Source organism: Canis aureus, chromosome 10, assembly GCF_053574225.1.
Source record: "Canis aureus isolate CA01 chromosome 10, VMU_Caureus_v.1.0, whole genome shotgun sequence".
Classification (NCBI taxonomy): Eukaryota; Metazoa; Chordata; class Mammalia; order Carnivora; family Canidae; genus Canis; species Canis aureus.
The window spans coordinates 17,681,893-17,709,747 of record NC_135620.1 but is presented as its reverse complement, the minus strand read 5'-3'; the positions used below and the strand labels follow the sequence as shown (position 1 = coordinate 17,709,747).

The following is a 27,855-nucleotide window of genomic DNA, read 5'->3' as shown; positions in this document are numbered from 1 at the left end:
TAAAGGATCCACATTATCAGAAAGAAGAAAACCATAGGAACATATTGAGCATTCTCAAAGGAAAACATTCCAACACAGGAGTTTACAAAATTCAAATAAGAGGTGGCTTTCTGCACAATAAAATAGAAACAAGGGGTGCCTGGATGGCTCAGTCAGTTAAGCGTCTACGGTGGGCTCAGGTCATGATCCTATGGTCCTGGGATTGAACCCTCAGCATCAGGCTCCCTACTCAGTGGGGAGTGGGGAGTCTGCTTCTCCCTCTGCCCCTCGCCCTGCTTGTGCTCTCTCTCACTCTCTCTCTGTCTCTCAAATAAATAAAATCTTAAAGAGAGAGAGAGAAACAAATACACCAGAAAGTTTGCTTCTTTTACAGACATTCATTTATTCAATAGGTACTTAAGGAGGAGCCATTACATGCAAGATATACAGACCCTGCTGAATGCAGAGATGACTGGCACAAAGCCTGCCCTGGAGGAACTCACAGTCTCGAAAGGAGAAAGTGGGAGCAATCTTGTTATCATGTGGTGGAGTACAGATTAGGGAGAGATTGTTTTCAAAAAGCCTAAAGGAGGGCAGTGAGGAAGTGGTATTTGAATGGCTCTTAAAGATCAGGAAGCCCTTCAGGTGGGGTTTCGAAAGCTGAAGGAGGGGAGGAAAGCTTCCAGAGAAGAAAAAACAAAACAAAACAAAACAAAAAGAAAGCTTCCAGAGAAGAAACCAGTGTGAGCACAGACGAGAACCTGGGAAAGTGTGAGTCAGGGCAAGGAACTAGGGATCCGTTGCTCAGGAGTGTGCGTGAAGGTGAGCTAGACAAGATCAAGTTGGAAAGACAGGCTCGAGCCAGGCCTTGCCATCCTGAGGATCCCAGCAAGAAGCATATGGGCTCCAACCCTTAGGCCACAAGCATCCCCCAGGGATACTGGAGCAGAAAAAAAGCAAGATGAGAACATTCTCGTACCTGACGGATTAGAATGAGGTCACACTGGAAAAAGGGAGGCCAATTACAGGGTTTCTGGCCTCGTAGGCTGGGTGTTGATGAAGTTAGAGGATTAGCAGGCCTATAAAATGACAGAGGAGGGGGAGGATTTCAAGACATTTCATAAAATTGATAGAATCTGGCATCTGAAAGAATGTGGAAGGCGTGGTTTAGGGAGAAGTCAGAGTTCACCCTGGCAGTGTGAGACTGGCTGAAATGAGGATTACAGAGGAAGAGAAGATTTGTGAGCAAAAATGTGACAGGCAAGGGGAAACGGAGAAGATGCCTGGTAGCTGCTGGAAAAACAAAAGCCTTCTAAGAAAGAATTCAGAAATGGAACTACCAACAAATGTGGAGATCATTTGCACAGATGTGTCAACCAAAGTCACGACTCTGGATGAGATATTTAATTGAGAAACAGCCACAATTACTGTCTATACATCACAAAGTCAAATGGTGTTTTGCTAATTATCCACTTAGTTTGATGAATGTAGACAGCCAATATCAGATCTTTACAGCCTAGATGCTTTGCAGACTGAATAGCCCAGTTTTGCAGTCCACATCAATCAAATTAAACAAATCATTGTCCAATCTGCCCTTGGCTTTCTGCTGTGTCAATACAGCCAGTGGGGACATGTTCAAATTGAAATTGAAAACTTGATGCAAGACCCTGAAATGGCAATGCCAGATCTCTGTATCTCTGTCCTCTCAACTGTCACCCAGCCACAATGCCTTACGGCAAGGGCCCACAGAGAATTCCGTGAACAGTGTCACCTTCACACAATAGACCAGTTTGCCTCCATTTCATAGATGCAGCAATGTGAGGCTCAGAGAAGTTGTAAATACTAGGGTCATGTGGCTAATAACAAGTGAGGGAAAAACTAAACAAAGACTCAGACTCTAAGTAGATGGCAGGAAGGTTTTTGTTGGGTGTTTGTTTTACTAAATTATACTACCTGAACTTTAAAAAAAAAAATTGGTATTATGCTCTAATTAGCACAGTTGAATGGAGCAGATCATCTGTGCCCGTTGTCCACTTTTTTCCCTTCTGCTCACTTCTTCTGCATTCTCTGTATTACCTCACTGAAATGGATTGGATGAGTGAAAGGCATGCACGCACACACAAGCACACACACGCACTGCCTTCCTCGTTAATCTCAACCTAGTATGCCAACCTAGGAAAGCTAGATCTCAAGTGACATTTTTTGTCAAAACCATAGGGCCCTATTTCTGAGTGTGCTTTTCATAGTGTTTCCACTACAGGCAATCAAAACCAGCAATTGCATTGCACAAATTAAATCTGTAATTCAATATAACTCTCCCAGACTTTAGAACATAACTTCTAAGTCAAGCATCATCATGAATTCCAAATTTCAAAATGAAGGCCACTACTTTATATGAGAAGAGATCAGTACAAATGAAAATCAAGGTTATGTTTTCCAAGTAGACAGACAGGAAGAGCAAGCAAGAGGTAAAAATTACTTTCCTCCTTGCTCTATACTTACAGATTTATAGTATTTCTCCAAACTCTGCTAGGTCCTAACATGGAAGGCTCACGAGACCATACTTAGAAAATCATTTTAAAAACCAGCTGGAAATAAATAAATAAATAAATACATACATACATACATACATACCAGCTGAAGGGGAGCACTTGGGTGGCTCAGTGGTTGAGCATCTGCCTTTGGTTCAGGTCATGGTCCTGGGGTCCTGGGATCAAGTCCTGCATCAAGGTCCCTGCAGGGAGCCTGCTTCTCCCTTTGCCTATGTATCTGCCTCTCTCATGTGTCTCCCATGAATAAATAAATAAAATTTAAAAAGAAAAACAGAGGAAAATGTCCTAATATACCTTAACTTCAGTACATTCTTGCCTGTCCATGTAGAGTGAAAAAGGAGAATCATTAGCCATTTCTTATTGTAACAAGGAGGCTTAGTGAAGCAGTTACTGAGTCCCAAATGCTTCTGGGAAATGTACTGAGAAAATAGCCTTCCTTCCTTAACCATTTGTATCTCCTATTGTCACTGGGATTGAAGAGTCTTCTAAAGAAAAAATAGAGCTTGAACCATCATACTATTGGAATTCAGACATTAACCTCCATGTCTGATGGCCTCCCAGAAGTGTCACATCGCAAGGAGAAGCAGAAGTACATCAAAAGGAACATGCCAGCTACAGCAAAAAGTCAACATGTTACAATCCAAATTGTCTTCTATTCCAGGGAGAAACTTGAGAGTCGGTGACAAGAATTGGTGAGACATCTCTTAGACTTCTCATCTATATAGAGGACATAAAAACAGCTGAACTCGGCAGATCTGGGGAAAGAGGATTTCCTTGAAGAGCACAGTGCTGTGCAACCTTCGTGTTCCCCCTTTTTGGAAGGGTAGGGAATATGTGTGTCGCTCATCCCCTGCCTATTGACAGCATTTCAACAGCACTGCAGTTGGAGAACATGTGGGCTGTAGGCTATCTCTGGATGTGGGAAACAAAGGCAGAAGGCACTGTAGATAAAATTAAATGTCCTTATAACCTGCAGCCCATTGACAAATACTTGAGGTGGGCAGAGTCTAAATTTCTCCAGGAAACTCCCAATTGTCTTAAAGTTAATGCCTTGTTATAGAGGGAAAACTACCTTAGCTTGACAATAGCAAGGCTTCCAGTATCCTGAGTCTTCTTTAGCATATGAAAAACATTTTGAAACTTCCCTTATCTTTACTTCCCCAATCCCAAAGTATATAATCAGTTGCCCCTCACCATCCTGGGGCAGTAGCTCTTCCTGCCCACGGGTCTTGTCCACCTTCTTGCACTGAAGACGTCTCAAGGATTCTTTCTTGGCCATTGTCTCTGGATTCCAACAACACTACTCCAAAAACATCATTTCTCACTTCAAACTTAAAATGAGCTCACAAATAAGTCAAGTAAGTGGCTACATGAGGCTGCCTGCACTCTCAGAGTTTGTCAAAGGGAAAAGGGGTGAATGCTTCCCATGGGCAGGAGTAAGTTGTATAAAGAATGAATTTGAGATGAGCTTTGGTTCTGTTCCATGAGAGTTCCCAAAGGAGCAAACAGGCCCTGGTAAAGAGAAGCCAAAGATATTGCCAGATATCTGGGGGTTATAGAAGAGTAACCAATTAGCCATAATGGAAATGCCTTCACTTGGGTCAAGGGAGCTTCAGATGAAAGGTCCCCAGGGATGGGGCTCTCCAAAGAACCAAAGCTGAACTTAAACAGCCCAGGCTCATAGACTCCAAGCCCTTGAGACAGTTTAGTTACATGAGAACTTCTCTGCTCCCCATTCACCGCTCCTTCTTCCCCTACTATATTCTAACCCTAAAAGGGCAGGAGCAGTCTCCAGCTTGTGTCCTCCAGCCTCTATGGTCTCCATCCCTTCTTCCCTGCCAACCAGGAGCATAACTGGGGGAGGGAGATTTGACTTCAAGTCAAAGTTGGAGTGTTGATATTTTATAGGCTGGACTTTCTGGAAAAAAAAGATTGTGCTTGATAACCTAAAAAATTTTATGCAGAGTTTGGGGGAGACAAAATAAAGTGCTCTATGATTACCCACTCCTTCCCCGGTCCTGTGCCACGAGTCTTTCTTGTTCATTACACCACTTAAACCATATTTTCCTCCCACTTAGCCATTTGCATCCAGTTACTTGGGATCTGGGGAGCAAAAACCTAAAAACATAGTGGGTTTCAGACATACACAGCCAAGTTTGATGGGCTGAGGTGGGTAAAAGATTGCAAGGAGGGTACTTAGGTTGTCACCCACATGTCAGTTGAGGTCCTTGTCTTCTGAGAATTACATAAAATTGGTTGACACAACCCATCTCATGGTTAACAGAAATCCAGGCTCGGTGAATCTCCAAAAGGCTCTCCCTCTGATTTCTCCCTTCTGTAGTGAACTTCACCATCTCTCTTCTATTCACTCTGCATTATAGTTCTCCAATTTGGAGCAGACTCTTGATTTCCTAGGAACACATCTGGCACAGGCCTCACCTCAGGCGATTACCTCTCAGCACCAAGCATGCAGGAAAAGGAACACAAAACAACCTTGTCTTGAACATCCTCTGGCCACTGGTGATGGTCTAACAGTGCACGTCGGGCAGACTGATGCAAGGCACTCTGTGGCTTGATCCCAGGCTTCTCTGGCTCTCTTCTCTCTTTTTTTCTGCTCTTCCTCCTCTGAAAACCCTTGTTTATTTTTTATGCTGATTGGTTTAGCTATCTCTTTGTTTCAATGTCTCCTTCCAAATCATGCCCTGGGGGCCTCATCTTTGCTAAATAAAAGGCTATTTACTCCAGAGAGAAACATGCTACATCCTTACAGGCTGAAACTGCATGCAGTCACTTGTGGTTTAAAATAGTAATTGCTTTATCTGTGCTGCAAGACCCAGCGATAAGGCTCGAATTTGAAGGGGTGAAATGATTACAGTTATAGATGGTGGCAAATTCCAGAACTCATTGCCACCTGAGATTTGTCCTGAGGAGAAAGGGTTCTATATGTTAATTGAAAATATATTAAAATTCTGGTGAACTCATTATGGATCCTTGTTGCTTCTTCTGGTTCCTCACCCTTCCACCTCACTCCACCTCCACCACCACCACCACCATCACACACACACACACCCAAAACATACACACACTCACTCGTACACAGAAAAGAGAGTTCTCATTTGGTGACCATCGGATGTGGCAACCATCAGATTCCCTGACCTTGAGGCACAGTGGCGATATTCCTGATTCTTCTTGCTTAGAGCAGTGGGTTTCAGCTTTACCCGCACCCATGCATGTTATCAAGAGTAGAGTCCTGGAACTGCCATCTGCAGCTGTAAGAACTCTATCAGTAATCAAGGCATTGCCCTGCCGATGCCAGCAGACCGCAAAAAAATAAAAAAAGAAAGATCATCTTGCACTCACAGAAACAACAGTGAGGAGGTTAGGTACAGCAGTTTTGCTACATTTTTAAAATGACATTCCTCAGGGGGTTGGAGTGACGGGGTGACAGGCATTGAGGGGGGCACTTGGCGGGATGAGCACTGGGTATTATGCTATATGTTGGCAAATTGAACTCCAATAAAAAATAACATAATAAAATAAAATAAAATAAAATAAAATAAAATAAAATAACCTTCCTGGTGGGACTCTCCATCTTCAACAGCAACGCCAGCAGAGTGGCACACTGGTATTGGTAACTCTGGAAATAATGGCATATAAAGCTCTAAATCTGGGCTCACTCAGTAAATAGTGCTTAGGAAGAAACATGGACATACTTGAGCACCCTGTAGAGGGGGTCTATAAAAGATTGGGCTTCCTTCAGTCAATAAGAAGTCAAATGGGGGTTTGCTCACTGCTATTGACATTTGGGGCTCAATCTGATGTGATTGCATTTGCAATCAGTAGCTGCTAAATCCTGAGACACTTGGATTACATGCTATAAACGGCTTTTGTCTATAAGTCTATGAAATTCACAAAGATACAAGGCTGCACTGTGGTTAGAATTATCCTGTGGCTTTGTCTCATCCTACTGGCCCTGTGTTCCAGAATGCCACTAAAGAAATCTCCACACAAAATATTAAAATAAGTAATAATAAAAAAATAAAATAAAATAAAATAAAATAAGTAATAATACCCAAACATCACCTGTAAACATTAGGTCAAGTGCTTTACCTACCTTATCTCATTAAATCCCTACCATGGCCCTAACAGATAGGTGCTATTATCCCCATTTTAGAGATTCTAAAAGGGGTTCAGATATTTTTAATAATTTAAGGTCAGACAAGTGATAAACATTGAAACTGCTTAATCAAAGACATGAAAACAAACAGTAAACTAGAGCAACCAAAAGATTCTGGAACATACTGCTTTAGGTTTAAGCCAGGCTCCCTAGAAGCAAAATTGGACATAAGGATTCATGTCCAAAGAGTCTCTCTCCGAGAGAACACTGAATGAATGGGAGTAAGGGAAGCAGGACTGGAAGAGCAGGAAGTCAAGCAAAGATGTGATCTCAGATAAAGACCCACTGGCAGTTGACTTCACCTGATCCCACAGAGGAACTCCAAGACGTAAGCTATACCTCTCAGGTGTCCAGACCAACTAGAGGCACTCCCATGTTGGTCAGGGTGGTCCCCTGAGGAGGGGAAAAAAATAAAAGCCCAGGCCTGGCCACTGAAAGCAAATTACATCAAACCCACTGGCACATACAAACAGTAAAAAGGAAAATGAGGAATCTGGCCAAAGCCCAGACGTTGTCTGCTAAGGTGTGCAACAGCAGAGCTGGCTCTCAACCACGAGCATACCCATGAAAGTCCTCCCCAGGGAGAGGGGGTGCTTCCATAATTTGGCCTTCAGACAGACGGTGTATACCCATAAGGAGTAAAAAAACTGAGGTCAGAATTCTTTATTGAAACTGGTCTGTGACTTGGGAGCTCAGTATTTTCAGGTTCCATAAGGGGAATGAGCATGTGGTCAAGGAGGCAGGTTGATATGGCCAAAGGACCTATGACTTTGCCCAAAGATGAGGCATACTTCCCCACATATGCCCCATAGCCTGGCTCTGTGACTCTGGGCAAATCACTGAACTATGTGAGTCTCAGTTCTCCTAGAGCAGAAAAAAAAAAAAAAAAAAAAAAAAGGAAATACTCATTCCAGAACTTGCTGGAATAATCAAATGAGATAATACCTACAAAAGTGCTTTGTAAATGGTCCCAATATCAATATTAGTTATTAGTAGTATTAGGTTATAGTTGGATTAAACAGAATAATTTCCATTCAAATGGGCTGCATCTACCATGGTTAGATGTAAATTCCTGAGAAATGGAGTCTCTCCTTATTTCTAAAGTAGCCTGATTCTGCCTATGCCCTCACATCGCTATCCAAGCCATCATCCAGCTGGAGATTGGATATATTTGGAAAGAGAGCCACCTTGAGCTTCAGGAAACCTTAGCTCACAATGACACAAACCAGTCAATCCCTCTGAAGTCTTGGGCCTCATTGCCTGCTGGGCCCTGGAGGGGCACACCTCTCTCACACCTTCACATGTCCCGTGGTCCTGGCTCTCCCTGCTTTCCCAAGGCCACTTGCACTGAACTCTATAGCACCTCTGAAGAGAATATGAACATGACCAACACAGACATGAAGGTGTAAATGACATAACGGAATAACCATTCCCCCACTGGGCACAAAAAGTAGCTCTCAAATGTCTATGAAAAGCTGCTTTCAGGGATATGGGGTGGAGATTTCAGAACCCAGGGAAATAGTCTGAAAATCACACCAGACACATGATTTGGTCAAATAAAGCTAACATTGTTTATAGGAAGAATATTTCTCCTGAGAGTAACTTCCAACTGCAGGGTACAAGGGACCTCAATTATTATAGAACATTTCCTTCCCAACTATCTTTTGAGCAAGTGAATAAAGAATAGACTTTAGGATCCAAACAACCTAAGTTTTACTCTGGACTTCAACATTTATCAGCTATGTGACCTTCAGCATTATCTGAACCTCAGCTTTCCCACTTGTGAAATGGGATAAAGAGCACCTCCCTCATGAGGTCACTTGAAGAACCAAGTGCAGGCAAGCTGCTTAGCATAGCTTCTGCTACAGCAGAGACATTCAATTAATGTTACCAATAAAATCAACAATAATACATAAAGGGCCTAAGCCAGTGCCTATGACAAAACAAAACATTAATTATTAGTACTGTTACTGTAATTGTTATGCTCCTCAGAGAGCATTTCCGTGATTGGCAGTTGATGGGCATGAAGTAAATGCTAATCAAATTAATGAATACAGGGACGCCTGGGTGGCTCAGTGGTTGAGCATCTAGCTTTGGCTCAGGGCATGATCTTGGGGCCCTGGGATCGAGTCCTACATCAGGCTCTCCACAAGGAGCCTGCTTCTCCCTCTACCTATGTCTCTGCCTCTCTCTGTGTGCCTTTCATGAATAAATAAATAAAATCCTTTCTAAAAAATTTAATGAATACACAAATGACTGCAGTCAACAAACTTTTTAGCCCATAGCAGAAAGATAACATTTCTGAATTCAATGGGTGAAGAATCTCTTAGCTCCTAAATATCTTAAAAATCGCCCTGTATCTCAGCCACCTTTCATGTACTATGCTGTCATCCTGGCACTTCCTCCCTTGTCAGTCCAGGAGAAGAACAGTTGGTAGCACACACAGCCTTCCCAGATGACGGGACGGATGTGAGGCCATCACATCAGCATGACTATGAGTCATCAACAGTTTCTGTCTGGAATTGGGACAGCAAGTGCTGCAACTCTGGGACTGTATTAATGTACTTGGCTGCAAAACCAAACATGAAAGTGGGAACATCAGAGATGTTTGTGTTTGCTCCTGAGATAACACCCACTTTGACTTTGCATAAAATGTGGAGACATTAGGTATCCAAACACTTCATGTCAATGAAGAACGCTCAGAAATACATTCATTACAGCACCAGCGTTGCAACAGATCCTCTCGTGCTCTCTCCAGTTATCTCCCCCACTGGCAGACAACTCTTCCTTTGTAGATTCTGAAGGACAAGAAGAAGATGAATTTGCCTACCTAGAAGGCTATCCCAAAGGAGGGACTGTCTCCTTGAGCCAGTACTGACAAAGACCACTGGGAAAAATCCCAGACAGTAATAACTTGGGAAGAGGCGGCTTACAATTCCATAAAGAGGGTGAGTTGGCACATCCTCTGACACATGAGAAAGAACCACAGTGCCTTGAAGTCCGATTTCAAACAGGTATCACAGAGGCATGGCTGAGAAGTCATGGAAAATGACAACCTCTTCAGTGAGGAAGAGAAGGGAGAGAATATTTACTGAATGACAGTGACAATGGGCCTTTGTTAAGGACATATGCAGAGACTCTCTGCAAATGTGATACCATTTATTTCCATAATAACTCCGTAACAGATACTGTTTTGGTTTGCTGGGGCTGCCATAACAAAATATCACAGGCTGGGCGACTTCAACAACAGCAATATACTTGCTCATAGGTCTGGAGGCTGCAAGTCCAACATCATAGTTCCGCAGGGTTGGCTTCCTCCGAGGGCCAGCACAGAAGCAGCTCTTCAAGGCTGCTCTCTTTGGCTTGCAAGTGGCCAGAATCTTGAGGCCACTTCATACAATCTTCCCCTGTGCATCCCTAGTGCCTCTCCCGTGGGCCCAATTTCTTCTTTCCTTAGAGTCTCTCTTTTGGGTCCAATTTCCTCTTCTTTTAAGGACATCGATCACATTGGATTAGGGGCCCACCTTAACAGTCTTAATCTAACTAAATTCCCTCTTCAGAGGCCCTATTTCCAAATAGGAGATTTGGAGTCACATTCTAAGGTATGGTAGGGTGGAGGGGGGAGCAGTTAGGACCTTGCCATATGAATTTGTAGGTGAGTTGGAGGAGGGTGGAGGGTTGGAGAGGCCACACAATTCCACCCATAAGAAGGACTATGATTCCTATCTTACTGATGAAGATTTTAAACTCTGTTGTGTAACACAGCCAGTAAATCAAGAAGGCAGGATTTGAATTTGGGTGTGCGTGACATCAAAGTCTATCATCTCCACCCTATGACACTGCCTCTGAAAGCTGATGAGTAGTGCCAAGATGAAGCTAAGAGTGACATCTACATCAGTATTTATAGGCTACTGCTAGGTCTACAAGGTATAGCTGATTTACTGAGAAGCCTGCTTTGAAAAGCATAATAAGTATGAGTCCCACAGTCATGGATTAATTTACATTCTATTCCTTTGTTACTACAGAAAATTTCTCTAAGCAACAGAAAAATCTGTAATCCGCCCCAGCACAGGCACATACCTGCCCTGGCTAATTATTTAAGACACTGTTCCAAGCTATGCTCCTAATTAACAGTGTGTACTGCTTATGCCAAAATACAGGCCCAGTGTCTCCTACAGTTTGTAATCCATCTGGTCTCCTGACCCACGATGCCAGCATCAGGTGTGGTTGCTGTCCGAACGTCACCCCTCTTCCTGCATGGGGTGGGAGGAGGCGTCTGTGGTAGGTAATGAATCAACAGCACTCAGCCAATTCTCTGAACTACGTGGATATGCATGGCCACTTTTCTCTCATGATTAATTACACTTGCTTTCACAGGAGTATTAATTCACTTTTCTGGAGAGCTTTTCTGATTTCTGCTATTAGAAAGCAAATATCAACAATCACCCCCCCAGCTCAGAAGGAATGGAGTCCAGATCATTGTAGGTCATCACAATCATCAAAATCCACAGCTTGCAAGACAGGATGGCTACACATAGAAGGGTATGTGTGTGTGTGTGTGTGTGTGTGTGTGTGTAGATACGTGTAATATGCGCAAGTATGAACATAAACATAAATTTTGTATAATTATGATTTTTCTCAAGATAACTGTATGTCCTTTTTTTCGTGTGTGCTACCTATTTCAAAAAGCCTACTAAAATAACTGTAAAAGCAAACCAGATACTGCACATTTTTGATAATAATACAGTCAAAAGAAAGGAGCAGGTAATTGGAGACATATTCACAATTAGACATAACTCTCCTCAAACAAAGAACGACCCTCAGTTAATTAATGTTTGCCAAGCACTTTAAAATCATACAATTCAAGATCCTAGACATTCCCACCTAAAGATAGGGACATAAAAGGGGCGGGGGGAGCTGCTTAGACTGGCTTGATCTGCCTTCTTCAGTTATTCATCAGATTTACCAGAGAGGAGGGAATAAAAACCACATGCACACAAAGTAGCTGGAAATAAATTTCCTTAAAAGCCATTGCTCTGTCTCTACCTCTCATTTTTCTTTATGAGTGAATGGGGAATAATTCTTCTGAAAATCATTTCACAGGAGCAGTAACATCAATTCTTAATTATTAATACCACGATTTGTTATTTATTAAGCATCAACAGTGCATTAGATGTTGTACAAAACACAGATAGCTCTGAGTCTTAAATCAAACCAATTCACTCAGAAATGTGTGTCTTTAGCGTTTCCTTTCTTTTCTTTTTTTGGACGGGAATTGGGCAGTGAGCTGGATAATGAGGTGCTGCCTGCCTCGGAGGGAAGTGTGTTTTCTAGCATCGAGGTTTTATCTCTCACCAAATAAGAGCAGAGCATTTGCCCAAGAATCAAAGATTCCAAACTAGGGAATGGATCTTGAATGATGTCATACCCCGTGGCCTCTGAACTTGCTGACCTTAGTAAACATGCACCCTGTTATTTTTATATAACCATTTACATGTTATATACATAAGCTATTGTACCAAGATGTTATGATCGTTATGGAAACATATAAAATGCAAAAAAAATTTAAAAGATAGCATGTAGATAAAATGTTTTAAAATAACTTGTTTTAGGGGATCCCTGGGTGGCTCAGCGGTTCAGCGCCTGCCTTTGGCCCAGGGCATGATCCTGGAGACCCGGAATCGAGTCCCGCATCGGGCTCCTGGCATGGAGCCTGCTTTTCCCTCTGCCTGTGTCTCTGCCTCTCTCTCTCTGTTTCTCTCTCTGTCTATCATGAATAAATAAATGAAGTCTTTAAAAAAAAAGTTTTTTAAAAAATAAAATAAAAATAAATGCAATAACTTGTTTTAGTGTATTTTGTTAACAGGAATAAAGAATTTTGCTCTTACTAAAAACATGCCACCATTGATAACATTTCTCTACTGAATAATGTAATTGAATACAAATCATTATTTTTTTTAATTCTTAGTTTAATACTTTGTGATACAGGGATTTGGGTTGGTGCAGCTTTAGTGGCTGCCACTGCTGAGGAAGATGCTTCTCAAAATACATCCATCCAAATGGGGGGAAAATACACTGCTGGCTGGGCTTACTAAATCATGGAAACTCCTTTATTAGGTAATCCCTACACCTAACATGGGGCTTGAACTTACAACCCTGAGATAAAGAGTCTCAAGCTCTATGGACTGAGTCAGCCAGATGCCCTCCTCATGAAAGTTTTTTTTTTTAATTTATTTTTTATTGGTGTTCAATTTACTAACATACAGAATAACCCCCAGTGCCCGTCACCCATTCACTCCCACCCCCCGCCCTCCTCCCCTTCTACCACCCCTAGTTCGTTTCCCAGAGTTAGCAGTCTTTACGTTCTGTCTCCCTTTCTGATATTTCCCACACATTTCTTCTCCCTTCCCTTATATTCCCTTTCACTATTATTTATATTCCCCAAATGAATGAGAACATATAATGTTTGTCCTTCTCCGATTGACTTACTTCACTCAGCATAATACCCTCCAGATGAAAGTTATTTTTAAAGTCATCCACCAATTATGTGAACATTTTTGTAAAAGTTTGCTAGTAAATTTGTATGTATCCTGCTTTAGCATTTGTTCTTGTCAACAAATTGAAACTTACTATATTTTTATATATTTAATAAATGAGTCCAAAGTACACTGAATTCTTCATTTTTAAATCAGTTTTGAAATTCTGTTACTATGTTTTCTATGTTTGTGGTGTTGTGGTTTTTAAAATTTACAAACTTCTGCAGTTTTGGCAACAAAAACAATATCAGTGAGGAAATGTTTCCAGACATTACTTTTAAAATGCTTTCTCCATAGCACAAGCTCCTTCCAAAAAGTAACTGATTTTGCATTTTCAGAGAAGGAGTATATTAGTTTAGTTGATTGATTAAATGCTTTCATTTACACTCTGCTCTTTCACTGACTACCTGAGTGATCTTGGGCAAGTTACTTTACCTTTCTGTGCCTCGGTTTCCCCATCTGTCAGGTGTAGTTAGTAGTTCCTACCTTTTAAGAGTGTGTGAAGAGTCATTGGCTTGACCCATATAAAATAGAACCATGCTCAGAACATACTAAACCTTATACAAATGAAACAGGTTAACTGTATTTCATTTTTTGTTTTTTAAGTAGGCTTCATGCCCAATGTGGGCTCAAACTCATGACCTGAGATTAAGGTTCACATGCTCTACCAACTGAGCCAGGCAGGCACCCTGAGTGTGTCTAATTTTTCACAAATGTCTGCTAAGAGTCCTACAACCAACAGCTACTTGTCATCACAGGAGGTCAGCATAAATGCACATCTGTCTTTTTGTAAAAGAAGAAGAAGAAGAAGAAGAAGAAGAAGAAGAAGAAGAAGAAGAAGAAGAAGAACTACTTTGAGTTTGACTGTGTTTTAATTATTTTTGACCCAAGATAACCTGCAAACCTTTCTGTGACACAAAAGTTTGTTATGGTTATTTCCCATTTCATTCAAAATACTGTCAGGATTATACTGTTTTCAGTTCTGTTATTTAAGATAATACAGTCCATAAATTTCTCTAACTGGACATAATAAACTACAATATATGGAAACAAGCTCATAGGAATGAATCAAAGAAGACATGGCTACAGCCTTCAGTGGAGGAGGGCTCCTGCTCTGATTGCCATATTATATGTGATATCTCAGATATGACACACATTGTGTACATCATTAGACATCGAACAGTAGTAAGCTTACTTCCTTTTTTACTTCTATATAAAACATAAGTATGAAGGAAACATCCTCTTTCTTGTACCCTTCACTGTAGAGTCTACTGATCCAGTCCAAACGTTTTCCAACAGAAATTCTCTGAATTCCACCCAGAGCTGCTGAATCACACTCTCTGGTTAGGCCTGCTTCTCATCCAGCAACCAGCCTGCATTAGTCTGGCAACAAGATGACTATCTAATCTCTCCACAAGGGAGGCCCCTTACCACAGCTTTGATAGATGGTCATCTTCTTGAACATTTCTAGTAACAAAGAGCTTATTACTTCCAGGGTAGCCCATTTCATTTTTGGAGTTAATTGTCAGAAAATGTTTTCTTCTGTCTGCCTGTCATTCTACCCACTGGTGTATTTTGCTCCCTGGGGTCACACAGAGAATGATTCACACAATCTCTTCTGCCTTGTCCTTCTATATCCCCCAGGCCCTTCCTTTGATCCCCACTTGACTTGTTTTCTGGGATGTTCTTCCTTCCCAAATCCCCCTCCCTGGCTGCTTTCATACTTGGAAATGTTGCTTCATAGCCTGTATGTCATCAGATTAGGTCAAGATGCTGTGAGTGGATGACCTCTTCCAATTGCTGCTGCAGTAGCATCATTAATGCCAAAGACACTCATCACTGCCAGCTGAGGGGCATATGTTCTCTCCATTTGGGTGCTGCATGTAGACACACTACATATAGTCATTGATAATAAAAATACCTTTCATGATTGAGTGGAGGTATTTTCAATCCTCATCAAGACATTCTCTGTGTTTCCATGTATAAAATATACTGGTCTGCGGTACAAAGTCCTCAGGATCTGATATTGCCTATTTTGTGTCTCTCTTTTAGTCTTGTTTCATACCATAAAACATATGGCTCAAGACAAACAGTAAACCTAGAGTCAAGGCAGCTAGTAACACCCAGGCCCAGTTCTACTGTGTAACTTTTAGCAGGATACTCACCCTTTCTATATCTCTCTATGCTCATCAATGAAATGAGAAGCTGAAATGGCTATGCTCCCAACCTGAGAAAGTTTTAGCGAGAATAAATGACTTACAAATTATAAAAGCCTTTTAAATGGTTTTAAAGAGTTATAACAATAATATTTTATTATTTTTATTATAATTATTGTGCAACCTGTAGGCACTTAATAAATATTAATGGGGAAAGGAAACAGGTAAGTGATAAAGAGCAGACTGAATGATGACAAGAAGGGAGAATCAGAGAAAAGATAAGATATAACATCAACTCCGGCTTTTGGTACCTTAAGCTAGTACCTGTCGCTGATGGCAACACAGAAAGAATCACGATGCTTTACGTCCAGTGCAGTGTTTAAAGAACGCAGGGCTTAGTTTCTGGTGAGGGATCATCTCACCAGAATTCCTGTAGCTCCATGTAGTTAATGAGCCAGCTAGCAGCACCTGTTCAGAATTTACCTGAGAAGAAATGTCACGGGTAGGAGGCATGAGCTAAAAGGCAAGGCTCACATTTATCAATACACATTGCTAGTCTTCCGGGGACAGCAAAATATTTAACTGCTGAGCAGCAAATACCATTTGACTGTTTAAGTAAAAGGTAATGATTAATATCAAGCAAAAAGTGTGTGCCTTTCTACATTTTATTAAATAAAATACACTAATGGCATACGTAGGAAATAAAATTGCATTTTCGGCAAGGTTTTCATTCTCCTGTGAACTAAGCGTCACAGGATATTTGGTTCTGCATGTAGCCATCCATCCATTTATTTGAACAAACACTCTTAAGTGAATATTATGTGCCAGGCTTTATCCTACATACAGCAGGACTAAAAAATGAATAACTTTATAGTCTGAGGACTAGGGGGTGGTGGGTAATGAGAGACAGAGAGAGAGGAAGAACAACTTAAATGCAATATGACATGCTAAAACACAAGTTGAGTCTGGATGCAATGGGCTCAAAGGTAGTCTCTTTAAGCAGTGGATGAGTCAGGACTGCAGATCAGAGAAACTACTCTTGATAGTTTAAGTAGGAAGAGATCTTAGAGAATTAGGTGCTAATAAAATCATTGAAAGGTCAGGAGGAGCAGTCTCCCTGCTGAGCCTGGGGAGCAGTCCTGAAACAATACTGCAGAACTGCACCCCCAGTGGAAGCTGCCCTCTTGGGCACCTTCAGGAAGCTTGAGAAGCCAGAGGCTGTCAGTGCAGTGCTGCCTCCAGCATTACACCTCATTATCAGCTCTGCAGGGATGACAATTGTTCATTCCTGCTAAATCCTTCCTGGAAGATAGATGGATGGATAGATAGATAGATAGATAGATAGATAGATAGATAGAAGTCTAAAAGACCACCATAACTCTTGCCATTTAACTTAATTCTGAACTTAAGTCTTATATGAATCCATCCAATCATCGAAGCCTGAAATCATATCTGGAGCCCTAGCTGCAAGGGAGTCTCTTTGCAGCCTTGGCAGCCCAGGAGTAACAAGAGGAGTTGTGACAGTGCAAACACACCCAGCCCAGTGGAGAATGTAAAGATGGAGAGATTATGGTAGAGAAGGCTAAGGGCTCAAGCTAGGAGGATCCACATTTGTGTAAACCTAACCAGCATTAGAACTATGTCCCTGATGAGCTATGAACAGAACCAATGGCCAAGGACAGCATTTTAATGTCACCATATTTTTGGTCGTCATTGTTACTGACATTAACACTAAAGTCAGATCCACATGAGTTGGTGTTCTGGCAGACTGAATATGAACTCAGAGTCAAAACACAGCGACACTCCTTCTAGCTCTGCCTAATGAACATCGCTGGCTTCAATTTTTCCCATCTGTTAAACAGGGATCATTTTTATGATCCTCTACTAATAAGTCAGGAATTAATAAGAAACAGAAACATTAAAACTTATCATCTTGGTGTGCATCATTTTACACACACTAGCGGGATATTTATTTAATAGGGAAGGGGAAGCTTCCCAGTGTTTGCAGAAACTCACCTTGTGGCTGATACATTCTTTTCCTAATAACACAGAATTATAGTTTTGTTTGGATAATGTTAGATTAATGAATGCCCTATAAAGACTTGTTGATATGAAATCAAAATGTAAGCATAGTGGAATTCAGTTTTCCTTGGAAACATAGACCTCTTCTAGCTTCCTTTTCACGGCTTGCTGTGGAAACCTGCCACCATGCTGCACACATTGACTGGCAAAGTAAATAAATGAGGGAACTGGAGCTTTGCATTGTTTGCTGAGCCTTGTGCTCAGCCAAGGTGACTGCTTGGCAAGCAGAGTAATCTTCTGTTTCGCCGTTTTCATGAATACCTAATTCATCTGGTCACAATAGATGTATTTCATGCGTTTGGAAAGCCACATGTTCTTTCCCTGCAATAATGGCCTCCTCTGCCCCTGCTTAGAGACCAAGAGGCTGAGCAGCTGTTGAAGGTCAAGCTACCACTGGGTTCCCAAGTTATAGCACACAGACGGTGGAAACTATGTGGTGTGTAAATCACCTGCGGGAGCACCAGTGACCGTAGATGGCCAAGAACTTTAAACACCTCCCTCCCTCTCTCCCTGTCTCTCTCCCTGTCTCTCTCCCTGTCTCGCTGTACTTCTCTTTCTCACCCACCCCCGTCGCTCTCCCTATCTCTCTCTCCTGTTTCTCATCCTCCTCTCTCCCTCACTCTCCCTCTCTCTCTCTCCCTGTCTTTCTCTCTCTCTCTCTTCTCTCTCTCTCTCTCTCTCTCCGTCCACCCCTTCCCTCCAGACCAAGAGAAAAGGAGAATCCAAGCAAACTGTAAGAGATAATATACAATCAAATAAGCTTCTAAAACAGGTGGCAAGCAGAGAAAGTACAATGAAACACAAACTGACAATTCCATTTGATTGGATTTTCTGCCCTGCCATCTGCATTTGTTTGACAGTCAACGATGATCAGAAATGAGAGTGGTGCGAAACCAGGAAGCCACAAATAACCCCAGAATTAGACCCTGGTAGGTAAAAATCTGGAAGTAGATGTCTTCAAAGCAACCGTCCACCTCTCCATAGTGGAAAGAAAGAATAATTCTAGGTTGAGAGCTTTCCCCAGATGAATGGAGCTAGTAACATATGTCTCTGCTGTGTCTCTGTTTTTCCCTTTTTACACACATGCACACACCACATACACTTGAGAAAAAGAGAGTAATTTCACAAAGTTGTTCTAGGCCTTCACCAATTAACAAGTGCAAAATAAGAAATATGACTCTACTATAATTGAATTGTCACCGGCAGTACAAGAGGGCAATGCCAAAGTTCCCTTGTACTTATAATGAGGTTTTTCTTATATTCCATGTCTTTTGTTTCATCAAGCTTATGCCAATTACTCCCGCCTGGTCTCTTTGACTAATGAGAATAACTGATCCCCACATAGTTTCCAACTGCCAAAGTCTTGTTATCCTTTAGTCTTCCTGCTTTTCCCTAGAAAGTAGATAACACTTTTGATTTTATAAAGAATCTCTTAAAGTTGATCACCATTTCAAGAAATATCTTCTGAATTTCGGCCAACTTGACTTACTGCTATTAACAGAGTGAAGTGTTTAAAAGTTCAGAATGCTTTACGTCTGCAGAGTAACTAGCACCCACAGGCTAGGTCAAGTTGAAGGACTTTTTTCCTCTGCTTTAGTCTCCTGTGGCAGCCATTGAGAGTCTGTATAGAGCTAGAAGAAGATGCTCCTGGGCTTAGGGTGGGGTCAAAATCACACCAAATCCTCTTATATCGGCTGGCATACTGTGTTTAAAGGGTTGTTATGAAGAAGAATGAGGGCAGAGCGGAAATTACAGGAATTATGGGGAAGAACACCATACAGAGCTAGAGAGCCTGACACGTGGAGCCAGCCTGGGGTTGAACTTCAGAGGCCCTTACACCAACATTTTCTGGGCCATCTCAGGACTCCTGACCCTGACAGGCGTGCCTTCTCTGTGGAGGACACACTTCCTCTGCAGGCAGGAGTCCTGCTGTTATGGCTTGGTTCTAGAAGATACCAGCTGATTCTTGAAGGCTGAAGAGGATGGCTGTCCAGTTTACCAAGAGGGTCCATCTGCCCTCAGCAGCTAGAAGGCATAATTTCCCTGGCATAATGCGGGGAGGGGGGGGGGGCGGATGCATGGGTTAGCCAACTCCTTCATGGGTACCAAAGAGCATGATCCAGCTCCTCCAACCAATAACCCATGCAAAATTCACAAAGAAGACCCGGAGATTTCTTATCTAAATATCCAAACGTAACATCGTATTGTATTTACGGTCTCTGGGTAATTGCACTGCTTTTTGCTTTCTTTTGCCTAAGCAGTCTCTGTGCCCATAAAGTACCTACAATACGGCATGAAAGCTTCCACAGAGGCACAATGTACAAGCCACAAAGAATACCTTTGCCAACTGCAATTTTTCCCATTCTCCCCAAACTGCTTACAGAAAACAAAACAAAACAAAAAAAACCCCATATACATGCCTTATTGATTATTCTAACCATTTGCTAGTTACTTAGGTTTTACAAAGTTTGCATGTGTCTTAAAAGCACATTTGTGTTAAACACCAATGTAAATGAAGCACAGAAATGAACGGAGAGGCTGTCATGCAGGATCCAGGATCGTAGCTCATGGAAGTGATAGTTCCTTCCCATTTAGCTATTTCACTCCAAGGACATTAAACTATTATCAAACTGTCTTCCCTTCCAGGCCTCAAGGACGGATTTAATTTTGTACGACTCTCAGACTTGATGGCTAATGGCAATAATACTGAACACAAACATCTGGACTCACTACAGGAAATCATTCCCTTCATTTTGAGAGCTGGGTGCAAACCTGAGTGAAAGGCATGGAAGCCCTCCCGCCGGTGGAGGAATGAAACAGAAAGGCTTCCTGTGAAGTGAGGAGGGAGACCGACAAGAGATGAAAACTGGACTTTAGAGGATAGTCTCCTGCCACCCAAGTGGTAATCAATTTGGAATTTTTTAATTTAGAAAAAGGTAGGGAAAGAGGTATAGAATATAGTATTCTTCATTCTTTCCTAAAAGCAAATCACAAACACTCTTAGTTTCGCCAAAATCATACCCTGTACACTAAAAAAGGGATGATAGGAAAGATGCAGAGGAAGATTTTTAATAATAATTGTATTTTTAAAAAGATTTTATTTATTTGACAGAAAAAGAGAGAGAGCACAAGCAGGCAGAGGGGCAAAGGGAGAGGGAGAAGAAGACTCCCCACTGAACAGGGAGCCTGATGCAGGGTTTGATCCCAAGACCCCAGGATCATGATCTGAGCCAAAGGCAGACACTTTACTGGCGGAGCCACCCAGGCGTCCCAATAACAATTGTATTTGAAACCTTGGTCCTAGCCTAACAAACTCCCATGCTAGAGATTGTGGAAATCCAATCTATCTCTTCATACCCGGTAAGGAGAGGGATTTACAGCCATAAAATTACTCTTTTCATCCTTTACCGAATTGATATTCTCTCTGGGGTTTCTGGTGGTCACACTCTTTATGGCAGAGGCCCCGACATGGGACCCAAATCCTTCTCAATGACTCCCCTTGTCACTTGCCCCCTCATCACTACCACCTCTCCAAACACATGTAGCAGAAATTTCACTGAAAAAGTGGGAGCCTCAACATGAGTATGATGAGGGACATGTTTTGCAGGCTGTCACATCTTAACATTGAAAGAAAAGCCCTAAGGGAGGCACCTGGGTGGCTCTTGAAAACCATATTGGTTCTTTTAGCAATCCTACTACCAGCAATTTCTTAGTGTTTGTAGCCAACCCTAGCTGTTTAAGCTCCCAGGATTTTGCTGATTCTTCTCTCTCTTTACACCTGTTATGCATTGAATTATTCCCTCAAAAAGATGTATTCAAGTTCTAACCTCTAGCATCTATGAATGTGACCCTGTTTAGAAATAGAGTCTTTGGGAACCCTGGGTGGCGCAGTGGTTTAGCGCCTGCCTTTGGCCCAGGGCGCGATCCTGGAGACCCGGGATCTAATCCCACGTCGGGCTCCTGGTGCATGGAGCCTGCTTCTCCCTCTGCCTATGTCTCTGCCTATCTCTCTCTCTCTGTGTGTGACTATCATAAATAAATAAAAATTAAAAAAAAAAAGAAATAGAGTCTTTGCAGATGTAATCAAGTTAAGATGAAGCCCTTAGAGTGGTCCCCGATCCCATTTGAGTAGGTTCTTTCCAAGAAAAGGAGAAGAGGCACAGACAAAGGCACACAGGGAGAATACCGTAGATTGGAATGATGCAGCAGTGAGCCAAGGAACACCAAGGATTGCCAGCCACTACCAGGAAGAGGCACAAATCTACCCAGAGCTCCATGAGAGAACATGGCCCTGCTGACACCTTGATTTCACACATCTAGTCTCCAAAACTCTGAGAGTATAAATGTCTGTTATTTTAAGCCTCCAATTTGTTGTATTCTGTATTCTCTCAATCCTGGGAAAATAATACAACACCCCCCTTCCTTTCCTCTCCCTCCCTCCCTCTTTCTCAGCAGAGATATTTAGCATCTCTTTTATTATCCTGACCTATCCTCAGATCCTCAACTGTGACCCTTGAGCAGCTAATGAATGTATTTTCTTATTCAAGGACAGCTCCCTCCGCAAGAGAAATTCTGGTGCCAGAGGTCAAGAAAATATTGTTTTTGTCCACTACCTAGGGTGTATTTAGATAATAAAAGCAATCCAAGTGCCCCCAGGAGATTTGGGGGTCAAAACAAACTAGTGGCTGCTCGTGATCAAATAAGCAGACCCTTTTGCTTCACCATCATTGACAGCTTTCCGTTGTCAAGAGGGATGAAGTTGTGCCTGCTTATCAGAGCCTACAAAGCTAGTGTGAACTGGCCTCTACCTCCCTCTGTCTCAGCAGTCGAGGGACTGCTCTCCCACGTCGCTCTTCCCTCTGATCATACTGGCTTCTCTCAGTTCCTTATTTTGAACACAGCATTGACTCTGCTGCTCCTGCTACCTGGACCTCCTTTCTCCAGACCCTTGCCCCGGCCCCTTTTGGAGCAAATGCCTAATCACTCTCTGATCTCAGTTCAACTGTACCGTCCCCTGAGACACCTCTCCTGCCACCCCAGGACTGAATCACATCCCCCCAGTTGCAGACCTTTATGGCACTCACTGCTTTTCTCTAGTAATGCTTATTAGTTTTTAATTACAATAGAAACTCTTTTAATTGAGCTCCTGTAGAGCGGGGTGGTGGGGGGGATTAACTGATGTTTTCAAATCCATCTGTAAAATATATTGACTGATGGCCTGGAGTGTGATAGACGCTTGTGGCTTCTGTGGTCTAATACCCTCATCACTTCTATCCCCACCAAATAGCCCTTCTAAGAGGGCGTTGCTTTTGTTATCCAACCTGTTTACCCCAGTTGTACTTGATGATTATAATTATGTAGTTTAATTAAATATCTCATAAACTGATCAAATAGCATAAAAAGAGAGTTGCTATTTCTATGAAAAATAGGTTAAATGCTTTGGAAACACTTGAAAAAGCTTGGTGGGTGGGGTGGGGAATGGCTCTTAGATTAGTGGTAAGACAAGCATAAAAGACTGGAGAAAAAAATGATAAAAATCTAAATGAACTCAAATTACTTTGCAAGTGCTTTAAGTTCTTCCTCCACATTAAAGTATCTGAAACTGGAAATTGTAGATGATATGCATTTGAGTGAACTTTATGCAAGAAAGAACTTTATCAAACTTGGCAAATAAATGTTCCTTATGTATTTTAAGTAAAAAATAAAATTTTATATGTATACATACATACACTGTATAGACATACATATATAAAATGTCTATAGACATATATAAATGTATATATAATAGTAAATATATTAATGTGTATATGTGTGTGTATGTATATGTGTGTGTGTGTGTGTGTATGTATATACACAGTTGACCCTTCTTGAATAGCATGTGTTTGAACTGAATGGGTCCACTTACATGCAGATTTTTTTTTTATAAATACAGTACACTACTATAAATGTATTTTCTCTTCCTTATTATTCTCTTAATAACATTTTCTTTTCTCTAGATTACTTCATTTTAATAATTACTTTATATATAATACATATAACATACAAAGTATGTGTCCATCCATTGTTTTTGTTGTCTGTAAGACTTCTGATCAACAGTAGGTTAGTTAAGTTCTGGGAGAGTCAAAAATTATATGTAGATTTTCAACTGTGTGTGGTGTGGGTGCCTCTAGCCCCCTTGTTGTTCAAACGCACATGCACATTTTAATGATTTCCCACTTTAACTGTATTTCCCAATTATCTAATCATCTATTAGTTTTGTTCTCACTGGAGAAAGAGCCTTCTACAGCATATATTTATTGTTGTAATCATCTGATTAACATCCATCTCCTCTGCTTGACTGTGAGTTCCATTATGACAAGAGGCATGTCTCTTTGGCTCAACCCCAGAGTTCTAGTGCTTACCACTGCCTCATAGTACATATTCAGTAGGCACTATTCTGAATAAATAAAAGATAATTTCACTTAATTTTGTGCTGTGCAGACATAACAGATAATATAGCAAAATATTTAAGCATATTTATGAAAGATGCTCAAAGCAGTGAAAAAAATCATCCCTCAGAATCCCTCAGAGCAGTCAGTGTTAACTTTGACTCTCTTGAAGACTGTTCAGGGTATTAGGGCATATTTGAGGACAGCAGTGTCTTTTCTTTCTGATGGATAAGCTTACTGCCCTGTTTTATCTGAACAAGACTCCATGGATGGGTATGAATCTGAACCAGGGAACAAAGAAAACACATTTTACCCTTTATTCCTCTCTTTATAGGAGAAATCTATCCTCTTCCATGATCCAGGCTTAGTGAACATAACAGATGGGTTTAATCCATAAAAATGAAAAACTTTTCCCACTTCAACTCCATTTCCTGCCTTTCTATGTAAAACAAAACTTTCCCTGAGGAAATGATGTAAATGCACTCACAGGTTCTTGAAAGATCCCACATAGCACAAAATATTGCTATGAAGTACACCATGTTGCTTTTCATTTACTTTTAAAAAAATATGAATGTGGTAGTAGAAAAAAAATATATATAGATAGGATTTAGGAAATGCTTTCCAATCCCTGCTTCATTGTGACCTCCCTTCCTAAGCTTCAGTTTCTTTGTCTGTAACATGGGGTTGGTAAAAATACATACCTTACCTATTTTACAGAATTACTGTAAAGGATTTAATAACATAAGATACATGAAAACCCTTGAAATACTACGAAAGGTGATACAAATGTTTACTGTCGCTGCTACTACAAGGTCTCCATGCCATATTTCCTGAAGAGCTTCTGTCACTGCCTCCCTTGTGCCTGGCAGGCTACACACAATTCATTTCCTTTAGCGCAGACCCAAGCAGTCTTGTGTGATTGCACTTGAGTGTATGATGCAGGCTACTGATTTTGAAAGCAATAATGGTTCTGCTCCAAAAACACCTTCTGGGGAAATCCATGGAATACTCAATCCACAACTCTCCCCAGATTCTTTTCTAGGTGGGGGGGGAGGGGCTGGTGGGGGGGATGGAGAGGCATGAGTCAGGGCTCCTGTTAAAAAGCACAATGTCATTGCCAGTATGAATTTAAACTTTAACAGCTTTGGTATCCATCTGTAAAATGTCACTTCTGTTGGTTCCATCCTAGCAGCTCAAATGTAGAAAATCGCAAATCCACCTCCTTCAATAAAATATTAAAGTCCAGAGTCTCTGTATAATATATGTACACTCAAGCTATACTAATTTATTCTACAATTACTTTTATTTTTAAGCATTTTTTTATTTGGCTCTTATACTACATAATTAACGATGTTTACATGGAAAGGTTCTTTAATGTAAATGGCATAAGTGGATTACTGAGAAAGTCTTAAAACAAATAAACATTTTTCTCCTTTTAAAATTTTCTTCACTCTCCTCTGGCACAAGAGTGGAGTTTTTTAAATGTCAACCGGGATATAGAAATCAGGCTTCTGAAGTCCATTCTCCCCTGGTAAGACAGGTTTATAATTCTGTTTCCTGTAATGGTTGGCCTGAGGGGGGTCAACAGTGACCCTGCTGACCCAACACATCCAGACTCAGAAGCCTGTCTTTTCTTTGGGAGGTTGCCACGGTTTTTCTCCATGACCTTAAACATAACACAATATCTGGCCCTTACAGATCATTTCCTGCAGAGTTTGCTAGGGATGAGACACTCATGAGATAAATAAACAAGTTCACTATAAAGACCTGAAAAAGACCAGGAAAGAAAATCTACCAAGGTTTCTAAAAACCTTCTACCAACATGATTACATCAATATCACGCAACTGTGGCTACTACTGGGACTGTCCCTGCTAGTCAAAGTTCAGATGGTATGTTTTTTGAGTAGCAGTATGGAGCCAGTTTACTGTAAAATAGAGTTGGCATGACAGTCGGACGTAACATACTATCTTTTTAAGGTATTCTCAAGGGAAAGCAGTGACATCAAAAGCCTTTCCTCTACTCCTGCTTTCCCAGAGGCAAAGCCAGGGGAATGGGAGTGAAGATGCCTCCCTTCACACCACACACCCAGCCCTCAGGAGGCCTTGTGGGGAAGCCTGGCTCCAGATCATCTCTGGAAGAAAGGTGACATGTCCTCTAAAGTACCCTTCAGGTTATCTCAGGAGTTGCAGACCAGACTAGACCAGCAGGCTTTCTCCAGGGCAGACTTCAGTCTCAGAACTGACTGTAGAGCTGCCAGAAACTTGAGATCAAAGAGAAAAACTCAACCCAAATGAGAGATTTTGACATCAGTCCTATCCTCAGTCCCAGTGTATAACTTCGAATTAGAGCCCAGATAGGTCGAACGCCTAGAACAAGATGTTTTGAGTGAACCTAGCTGTATAAGACCTGTCACTGTTCTAAGACTTTCATGTTCTCTAAATGCTCTTACTTTCACATCACTTCAAACATGTTAAAACATGTACACATCCCACAATTATTTTGCCATAAAGAATTTTATCATTTTACTTTTGAAATTACTTGGCTAAAGTAACTAATTTAAAATATGCTGTGATTTCTCAACACTTGTCATGTATATTTAGGAACTCTCAGTTGGTAAGAGCATCTCATCTAAAAACTGTTTTCAAATGTAATGAAATTGTTATGAACACTAAATCCAGCAATTAATGAAGCTGACACAGTATTATATTTTGTGATCACTTAATAAGTTTTGATTAATTTTGCTTTGGCAGTTTTCCTTTTCTACTTTTGGAGACTATAATTTTTCCTGGTTGGACTCCAAACACTTTTCCAGACAAGCTCATATGCCCAGCACTGTGAGCCCAGTACCTGGAGGCTAGGCTTGCTTTCTGGATTTGTAGCATTCAGCCATGCACTCCCTAAAGGACTGGGCATGAACAGTGAGTTCTCAGGGATATCCAGCCATTTCCTGGAACTTGTACCCTCAACGCAATCATGTACCAAACCTCATGCCATCACCTGAAAAACTGAACAAAGTCTTACTAATTAAACTCAAATTTTGAAGATTTTTGTGAATTTTTGGCTCCTTATAGAAATTTACCCATAACCAATACTAAAAGACTTCACTGATGGCCTTTGGAAAAGTCATTCTTTTCCTTCACTGGATGAAATCAGGTTTCATAAATCCAATTTATTTCATTTTCCAATAAGAGATGAGATGTGGAAGCTGATTTGAAGTTGCATTCCTAGGAAGCTTTTCTATTTATCACTCCACAAAATGTAAGTTATATGTGTTCCACCAAGGTGTTTATTACTAGACTCAAGATAACTTCCTTAAAAATACTATATCAGTAACTGTTAGGTGGAATGTACTTTGTAGATTGACTCCCCCTCCCCCACCAGCCAGAAAGGGATTAGGTTTTATCAGAGTGTATCAACTCAAAAATAATCATAGGTAGTCTATTGATAGTCATAAATTCCCCTCTTTTGCTACCAGCAAATGCTGGAGTGATAAAGTACAAATTTGAAAATTCTACTTCCTAGATGTGTCCTCAACAATATCACATCCTCAGTGTGGTTTGTTTAGGGGATGCATTCCTGACCTTGGTTTGTTTTGTATCTGTTTTAAAATCAGTAAATACATATTGAGTATATAGTAGTAAGCTCATGGATGCTGCCATCAGGATGAGATGGGATTCCATCTCTGCCATTGTTTACCTCTGAGATTAGGGCAAGCTATTATTTTTTTCATCTGCAAAATGGTACCAATAATGCTTAAAAGGATGGTCCTCAATTTTAAACAAGTCAATGAGTGCAGAACTGATGTTAGCAATCCATGTTAGCTTTGAGCATTACTCTACCTCTCATCTTCTATGTAGAGTACCACCATTCAAGCTGCTACACCTCGGTCCTGAACTACTCAGTGGCCTCCTGCCTTCCCAGCTGGTCCTCCGCTCTTACCTATG

At 41.2% G+C, this 27,855-nt stretch overlaps 1 protein-coding gene across 3 annotated transcripts in view; it reads right to left on the bottom strand.

Annotated features, from left to right (window-relative positions):
- Positions 1 to 27,855, bottom strand: part of MEGF10 (multiple EGF like domains 10) — a 320,303-nt gene that overhangs the window by 291,480 nt on the left and 968 nt on the right. For 2 of the 3 annotated variants that reach the window (XM_077911490.1, XM_077911492.1), the window contains exon 2: positions 15,725 to 15,883. The exons of the other annotated variant lie outside the window; for it this stretch is intronic. The gene's annotated coding sequence lies outside the window, so the exon portion shown is untranslated. The remainder of the gene's footprint in view (positions 1 to 15,724; positions 15,884 to 27,855) is intronic. 3 annotated transcript variants of the gene reach the window in all.